Source organism: Melanostigma gelatinosum (genome assembly GCF_949748355.1).
Source record: "Melanostigma gelatinosum genome assembly, chromosome: 12".
Lineage (NCBI taxonomy): Eukaryota > Metazoa > Chordata > Actinopteri > Perciformes > Zoarcidae > Melanostigma > Melanostigma gelatinosum.
Window position 1 is genome coordinate 7750796 of NC_136645.1, and position 8607 is coordinate 7759402.

The following is an 8607-nucleotide window of genomic DNA, read 5'->3' on the forward strand; positions in this document are numbered from 1 at the left end:
TTCACGTCCAGCGTGGCAGATCCACACACTGCTAACGTGGCAAACGTTTATTCATCTGGGTCATGTCACTCATCATACGGCCGTCTGCAGTGCAAGTCACCATAAAGAAGTCCACAGCTTCAATTCTTGTCATATATAAGTTTTGTTGTAAAAAGTACTATGTACATTCATCAGTGCAAGCACTAAGTAAACACTTTTAAGAAATGATTTTAAAATCAGTAAATGTGTCTTGAAAGTATCTTGGTTCTATTACTCGGTGCTGATTACTCGGTGCTGATTACTCTGCGCTGATCCCTTATACTGGGACAAAGACACAGGTCAGCTCCAGAGGACCACACATAAACAACAGCGTTCTAATGACTGACACACATTCAGAGGCAGTAAACCGTGCAGGCCATCTGTCAAACGCTCATATCTGAAGGCCAGCCCCTCCCCCCCCCCCCCCTCTCCCTTCCCCCCCAGGGTATAGAACTGTAAATAAATAGACCAGAGCTTCACTAACATCTTGAAAATGGTTTGCACTAAACCCTTATCAACCAAAGAATGTGCCTTTTGTGCCTCTGCACTGCATACGAAACAAAACATGAAATCTTAACAGTGTGAAGAGATAAATAATGTAAAGACAACAGTCCAGGAAGACGCAGTCCGACTGAAGTAAGGGTTGTAATCATACCTCTGTATATCGTGAAAACATAACGTTCCAGTAAAAACAAATGTACACTATAATGAGAAACAGTCGAACAAGCCTAAGTGCTGTTGATTCATTTTAACCCGATTCAACATTGATTTCTAAAGATATAACAATGAAGTTCCTTTGTTTTCTTATTTGTATTCTTCATTGCAATTTTATCTCGATTCCCCAAGACCTCAATGTTTTATAGATTGCGTCTGTTTCCTAGAAGTGATGAAGGGCCGAGATCAACATCCAATATCACGCGGTGCTTGTACGGCTTCACTCCCCGTCAAGGGAGACGAACAATACACACAATGGAATGCACAGAGATGCAGACAGATACTGTTAAATAGAGTTAGACGTGAAGAGACGGTGAGACAAGACCTCAGGCTTCTCCCACAGAGAGATCTCCTGCTAGACCTACATATTAGCATCTCAGCAGTCATCCCCCGTGTGTGAAATGAGCAGGGAGGTGAGATGACATCTTTTCTTACTCTCTGCAGACGGGGAATGGGATGGTTCCCGTCTGTCTGCCAGTGAGGCCATTTGGCCTTACTTCATTTCCGACTCAGAGGACAGCCAGACAGAACGCACCTGGCAGAGACGCAGGAAAGGCTGAAAAATTGGATTGTGCAAGAATACGGACGTTTATTACTCCTCTGGCAAAGCTTTCACTTTTGAACTGCACACACACACTACAGAGATGCATTCTTCCAGAGTAACAGGATGGATGCAGATAGGATGTGACGGGCCGAGGGCTACGATCTATTGGGTCATGAATGGATGTGCTCTACTGCACACAGTAAACCCTCTATTCTGCTGTCTGACCCCATCTCCCAACGCTCACAGTTCTCTCCAACTACAATGTCTCTGACAGCAGAACGTCAGGCTTCATCCACCTTTTCCCTCTTAACTCTCCTTCATTCAATTTTGAAAGATTGAGAAGGGGAGGATTTTTATTTGACTTTATTGAGACTGTGGAAACCCCAGAGAAGGATCCAGAGTGAGGGATGCCATATATAAAAAAAAGCAATTTCAAAAGAAAACAAACAATATCAGAAACTGAAATCAAAGCTGTATATAAACATGGGTGTGAAGCGTACCGTGACTTATGTGTACTGACTGCTACACCCCTAGTATACATTCGTGTCAAATACATATATACAGTATATATTTGCCCAGCTTTGTTGTCCTTGTTCCTAGCTGATATTTCCTGTGTAGAGTGGTAAATTACAGTTAAATGTTCAGAATAGCTTCCTAAATACAACAGTAGTGTTTGTAACTACAGAGGCTGAAAATACAAACAAAAAGTAGCTTCAGCCAGACTTACCAAGAAGAGCGCTTTCTCCTTTGAATAAAACAAACAAACTATAAAACTAACGTCACTATATCTGAGCAATTCAAACCATCATGGACTGTGATTCACCTCCACAATGAAGACAGCCACGCGTGGCGTGAAGCACAGGACGGATGCCTGGAGTGAGCGAGAGGAGATGAAGACTCTTGTGGCACGGTTTCATAAATAGTACGATGTTGAAGGCAGCTGCAACTCCTCCCTACCTCCATCTCTCTCTCTATATCTTTCTGTCCATCTAGTGGTAAATCCGTCTTACATAGCGCCAAACCAATAAATTATATGGATCAAATGTTGTATAAGCCCTGTCTGAAGAGCCTCGTTTGTCATCCAGCTGACTCCACACTTACACAAGATAAAGGACCACCCAGACACACACATAACCACTGTGGTTATAAGAGCCGTGTTCTCGTCTGTGGAGACTCCCAACAAAGCCAAAGGCTTGTTTTAACCAACAGTACAGATCCATTTCTTTTAAAGAAAATATGTAGACCGGATGATATCTAATTCAAAGTCTCTGCTCCGAGAATGGATGAAGGCTTTAAAAATATAACCCGACAATCAAATGAAGCCCAAATGACTTCCTCACCTCCTACTGAATCTAAACCAAAGTGCAGCCTCATTTCCATATATTGACGGAGTCCAGTGTCCCGGTGGAGTAATAAACGGGCCCGTCATCTGGTCTGAGCGGTACAGGGCCACAGCTCTGCCCCTGAAGAGATTAACAGAGTGCCATTAGAGCAGGCTAATAGAATGAGACGGGGATGAAAGCAACACTGACGCGAGGCTAATGTGTATTGAGTGAAAGCAATAGTCTGGGCTGCACGGATGCTACGTGATGCTAATCCAATGAGACGGTATAGAGAGGGTTTGGTAATGCTGTACGCTAACTGTGGTAGATCAAATGGCACAGACCAACAGAGTGTTGTTGAGAGAGAGGAGAGAGAAGTGGAGAAAGACAGAGAAGGTGTGGCAACGTGCTACATGAACAACTAGTGTGTACTCATTGCATGTTGGAAGTAACACACGATTGCTCATAATGCACCACAGAGAAGTAGATTACAGAAGATTACCTTGACCCAGTGAACTTGTGTTGACTAGTCCGATCATCTTCATCCCGGAGTCAGAGCTACGCCCTGCCACGTCACTCTGAAACATCTCAACTGAAAGTAATGTAGCACCCAAAGGAAAGAGCACAGCAGCAGGAAGACACTCTTCAGAGGTCGATCTGTCTGCTGCCTGGCTCTCTCCCTGCATGTGTGCATGTGTGTGTGGTGATGGAGAGAACAGAGCCTTTATGGGTGCGTTTAATATTTGATAGGGCATCTTTTAGGCGCCCCACCCAGTGTGCTGCAAGTGGGTGATGGAAAAATCATGTTTTGGGGGAAAATACACTAAAAAGGAAGAGAAGAAACACATTACAGAGACCCATTTCCAGTACAAATGAGATCTGCAGCAGGGAAAGAGGCTGATCAACTATCCACAATATGGTACAAAGTCGACAGACTAAAGACACTTAATCCTCCCAGCTCAAGACATTTTTACCAACAAGCCAAAGTAGCAATTTTCAGTGTGCATGCTGCAGCCCCCGTAATGTCCTGAGGCTCACCAGAGGGGATGATATAGGGAAACAGACCCTGCCTGGGCCCTCAGCCGCACATGAAAAGTCACTCCAGCAAAGAGGAGTTTGTTGTGGTTCTCAAAGATTCAATGAGAGTTCAATTTCCTCCGACTCATTTCATGGTCGACAGCATACTGGTTTCCAGTCAGTCAACCGTTTTCCGCTGAGTGCCAGTCGTAAAACAATACGAACACTGCCGGCTCCTCCATATTTCCCGTTTGTCGGTACACGCCCTGATAAATCCCAGCAGGGAGTCTGATGCAACCCACACCAGCAGCAATAAAGTCAAAGGAACACTTCAGCTTTTAAATTGCTTCAGATTCGGCTTCCATTAACACGCTTCAATCAAAGACAGCTGTTGAATTTAAAATGCAATTTTCCTACTACATGAGAAGGAGAGATATTTTTGTGTGGTGCTGCATTCATTTAGGATGCACGCACAGAACCAAGATAGTGACAGAGAAAGTCTGAACCAAAATGTATCATACATGAACCGTCCTCATCCATAAGAATAACACTCCTGCCCTCTCTCTGAGGTGTGATGCTGAGCAGTAGAAGTCATGGCAGAACTTGGCAGAATCGAATTATCTTCCCCGTTTGAGCCGCCCAGATGTCCACACACCAATCACCTCTCTCCTCACACGACTCCTCTCTCTCTGCTTCATCGGTCACTTTAGAAATGCTCGCCCTGAACGGACAGACGGGAGAGTATCTGTTCTCTCCTCGGCCTTCACCTGAACCTCACTTTGAGAGGACTGCAGGGCGTTCGACAGCTCCGTTCAATTCTCACCTTCCGATTGGCCAACAAGGGCTACAGCGCAGGTGTCAATCACCGTCAGTGAGGTCATTACAGTCGTTTGTGTAGATGATAGCCGAAGGCCGGGCCGACAGCAGCCCGAGGCCAGCTTTTCTGATGGCATTAACTGTTATCTTTTTCGAGCCATTGCCTCGTGCTGGGTTTATGAGTTCTTATGTACATCTGGTCTGATTAAATTGCAAATTAGATCTTTTTTTTTCTATAATTATGCGTACAGCCTCGGTTTAGACTCAAAATATCCCGTGGGGAACATCGGCACTAATCTCGTCAACAAAGAATCGAGTGCATGTAACGTGACCGTCAAAGAGCGTTACCCCGTCAGTGCAGGCGAGCGGATGTGTGCGATAAACATTCCCTGATAAGCCAAAATCATCTATGAAAAATATCTATTGAAATGTGTATTGGCAGCAACTAGGGAGTAAGTCATGCTGCTGTGAAAACATATTCTATGATCTGTTGGTAAGACATACCGTTAGCATGGTATAACATTTAAATAAATAGTCTGCTTCAAAGCTATGCTGAGAACTTGACAACATTTATACGAAGCACAATATCACGTTTAATTGAAGTTTCATGCTTTTAGATCATAAAAAGTAAAAGGCACATGCATCAGATTATGCACCGCCACCAGAGCGCCTTAAGTGAAGGATAAATCCTTTAGAAGCATGTTTTCTCACATGATTCATGAACACACACACACACGTAGAGTTACGGCCAGTTCAGCAACCTCCTGCATTCCCCCAAAGCTTTCTTTGATACCAGAACAATGACATCACATAACCTTCTGCTGAATCAACGGCTTTTCTTCACACCGACATGCGAGTACATCTGCTACACTGCGAACCACAGGCCTGTCATGAGAGGTGAGAGACGAGGCTTTGGTAAGGCCCTGAATATGAAACGTAGCCTAAATTATAAGCGTTAAATAGATGGTGTTCCCGGTGGATTTATCCTCTGTGAATGGACAATGCACTGCTACTTCCTCTCTGCCCAACTTCCCTCTTTTCCTGCGCCTCCTTCCTGTTCACCCCATCTCCAAATATCCTCTTCAGCAGCGCATGCTTCTGCAGCAACTAGCAAACAGTCTCACATGAAGGCCGGGGGAGAACAAGGCCTCATCGTATCAAATAAGGCCACAGTTCGGGGTTAACATCCATCAAACGCCATACCTTTGTGTCCCGTTTCTCACAGGGATTAGAGCTATAAAGTCAACTGATGAAACTGGAAGGGAACCTATCTAAAAGGGCGTCTGATACAATAGAGCAACCTTTCTACTCCCCGGGGTAAACTGGCTGAATACTCATTGGTGGCGGTTGAGGCCAGATAAACCCCGCTGTGCGAATCGCTTTGAGCACAGAAAGGCTATTGTGCGCAGTGAAGTCCATTACACGGTGACGACAAATGCTGCAGTTTGAGCCCGCCATGCAAACACAGTATTTGAATATAAACGGCACGTCTGTGCAAGTAAAAGTTAACTTTTACCCTCTCTGTCTCCCACACACCAACGGCTTTATCCCAAGCACATAAAGACTCTATATGTCACATGACTCAAAGCCTTAAAGGATGATTGAATGAGACGTAAAGGTGTTGAGCACATACTTCTTTTATCGGTCACGTGGGAACACGTGCTGAAAATACCATGCTTCAGAATCGGCACTCAGTACATGAAACAGTTCTTATGAAGTACCGTCAATTGAAAAATAACGCCGACAATGACAGGAAATGAATGTGACTTATGTGCTTAAATTTATCTGATAAATGTACATACAAAATGTCATTTTTTATCTGATTAGTTCCTACTTGAAGGCCATGCACGCTCATTTAAAGCTATATTATTAGGCGGAGGCGGAAGTTGGACAACGTCAACAATGCACAGTCAGCATAAACGCCCACACACAAGGTGTAATCAGGCCAGGTAAATACACCTGTGTGGGTGCACCGGGGGTATATAGAAGCTTACAATGATGCACATTATTATTATGAAAATAGAACATGACAGTAGGTCACTATAAGGACATGGCTAAATCCCCCCACCCCCCGACAGAAATTTCATGAATGAGCCCCAGAAAGTGTTGTATTTCAGTGTTTACGACATGTCTAGGTAGAGCCAGATTGTTTTTAGCAACTGCTCATTGTGTCTGAACAATACATGTCGTCATCGAGCCAATAACGACACACACCTGCTGCCACCTACCTGCATTGTGTTCACCACGACGCCTGTGTAAACACACTATTTGGAGGAAGAGAACTGAGGGACTCCATCTACTGTAATAGGGCTGCAAACGGATATAATAGAGCAGTTAACCAATGTGCCGTTATCACAATGCAACTAAGGAGATTGTAAATGTACAGAGAAGTCTTTTTTTTTTTTTTTATTCAAATGGCATTTCCTGATCTTTGAGGGACTTTTCTGCCCCCAAGCTCCTGTCAATTATTTTTGACACCGTCAGTGCATCTGAGACCCGATGTCTACACGCTGCTACACATTGAGCTATTCCAAGCCCTTAAACATCTGTGGTCTTACCGAGGCCGACTGATAAGCGTGGCTAAGTATAGCTCCAATGATAGGCCACATACAGAGCAGCGGGCAAGGAGGATCAGAGGAAAGTCAAAGTAAAAATCAAGTACACCACAAAACTAGAAGCACACTGCATTAACTTGAGTGGCCAAATCTCAGCTAGATCCCTCATCTTACAATAAATGAGCGAAGAAAGAAACCACAACTCGCAGTAAATACAACACCGAGAGTGTAAAGGATGCAGAAAGTTCATGTCTGACAGTTTGAAAAAGGTTGTGTATCACCTACCTTGATCTACACTCCCCGAGTCTGTCATTTCTGGCATTGCCAGACAAATTACTCCACACTTTTCTGTGTTGTAAGTCACCAAGTTTAGCATCATGCAAACACACACTTTGACATCTTATCTGTTGGCCCTCAAAGTCATATTACAGTGTGTCAGGAATGAGTACTATGCACAGGGTAATGGGCATGAAGTGTATCTTCACACTAGTCAGTAGGGTTAGGGCACAGAGGAAATCAGGCAGACAACAGACACAGTCATGGGAAAAACCCTCACATATTGAACTGCAATTTGGGGGGGGGGGGTCCACATAGTGGAGACATTCAGCTGTTGTTGGGGGGGAAATCAGATTGTAAACACACCCTCAGCCAAGGTGGCGCTACAGGACCTATACGCCAACAGGTGCCTGAGGAACACACACATGGATTCTGCGTGTATGCGTGTGTGTGTTTTAACACACACCCCCCCCTACCCAAAACACCAGGGATGTCCATCTCACTTACACTAAGGGCTATCAGTCATGCCTTATCCTAATTTGTGCCGGCACGTTGATGCCATGGCGCTTTGCACCGTCTGGGCTGTAATAGATCACAGCCTAAAACGGTACACACACACACACACACACACACACACACACACACACACACACACACACACACACACACACACACACACACACACACACACACACACATATAGTTATGAGACTTGACTGACAGCAACTTCAGTTGTGGTATAAAAATATGAATATGTGAGGCTGCACTGCTGCGTGGTATAAAAACCCTGGTTAAATTTGAACTCCTGTCTGAGTGGAGAGTGAACGCTTGCATCTTGAGTTACCCTTTAATCCTGACATGTGCACAAGGAGCAACCATCTCAATGGTGTCTCTCAGACAAGTTTGAGTTCCCCTCAAGTCTTTAACTACAGAGACATGCAGACAGACTGTGTCTGACATGGTGAAAGACTGCAGAAACACTCCATTAATCTTCCAATGCATTCTACATTATGGTAGCAGTGTGCACAACTGCTGCTGTATGTTGTTATATAACATGCAACTTTTGAATATGCTCAATACATAAAAGCCCGGTCATTGTCATTCAGGGTACAGTAACTTATTCCAGGGCATGTTATGGCGGAAGGTTTATTCGTACAATATATATATAAAGTCAGTAAACATTTCCTACACAGTAAATTTAATTGTCTTCCCATAATTTCACAATCATAACAAGGCATATGTGACCGGATACATGCGCAACATGATTGCACTTACCTGAATTAAAGCATGTTTACAGCCTCAACGATGGGTCAGCAAACAGTCCGATTGTTCTCTTGTGAATGAC

General features: G+C 44.2%; 1 protein-coding gene across 1 annotated transcript in view; it reads right to left on the reverse strand.

Moving 5' to 3' along the window:
* ccser2a (coiled-coil serine-rich protein 2a) overlaps positions 1–8589 on the reverse strand; it is a 52439-nt gene extending 43850 nt beyond the window's left edge. The window contains 1 exon segment of the mRNA XM_079280598.1: positions 8538–8589. The gene's annotated coding sequence lies outside the window, so the exon portion shown is untranslated.
* Positions 8590–8607: the final 18 nt, after the last annotated feature.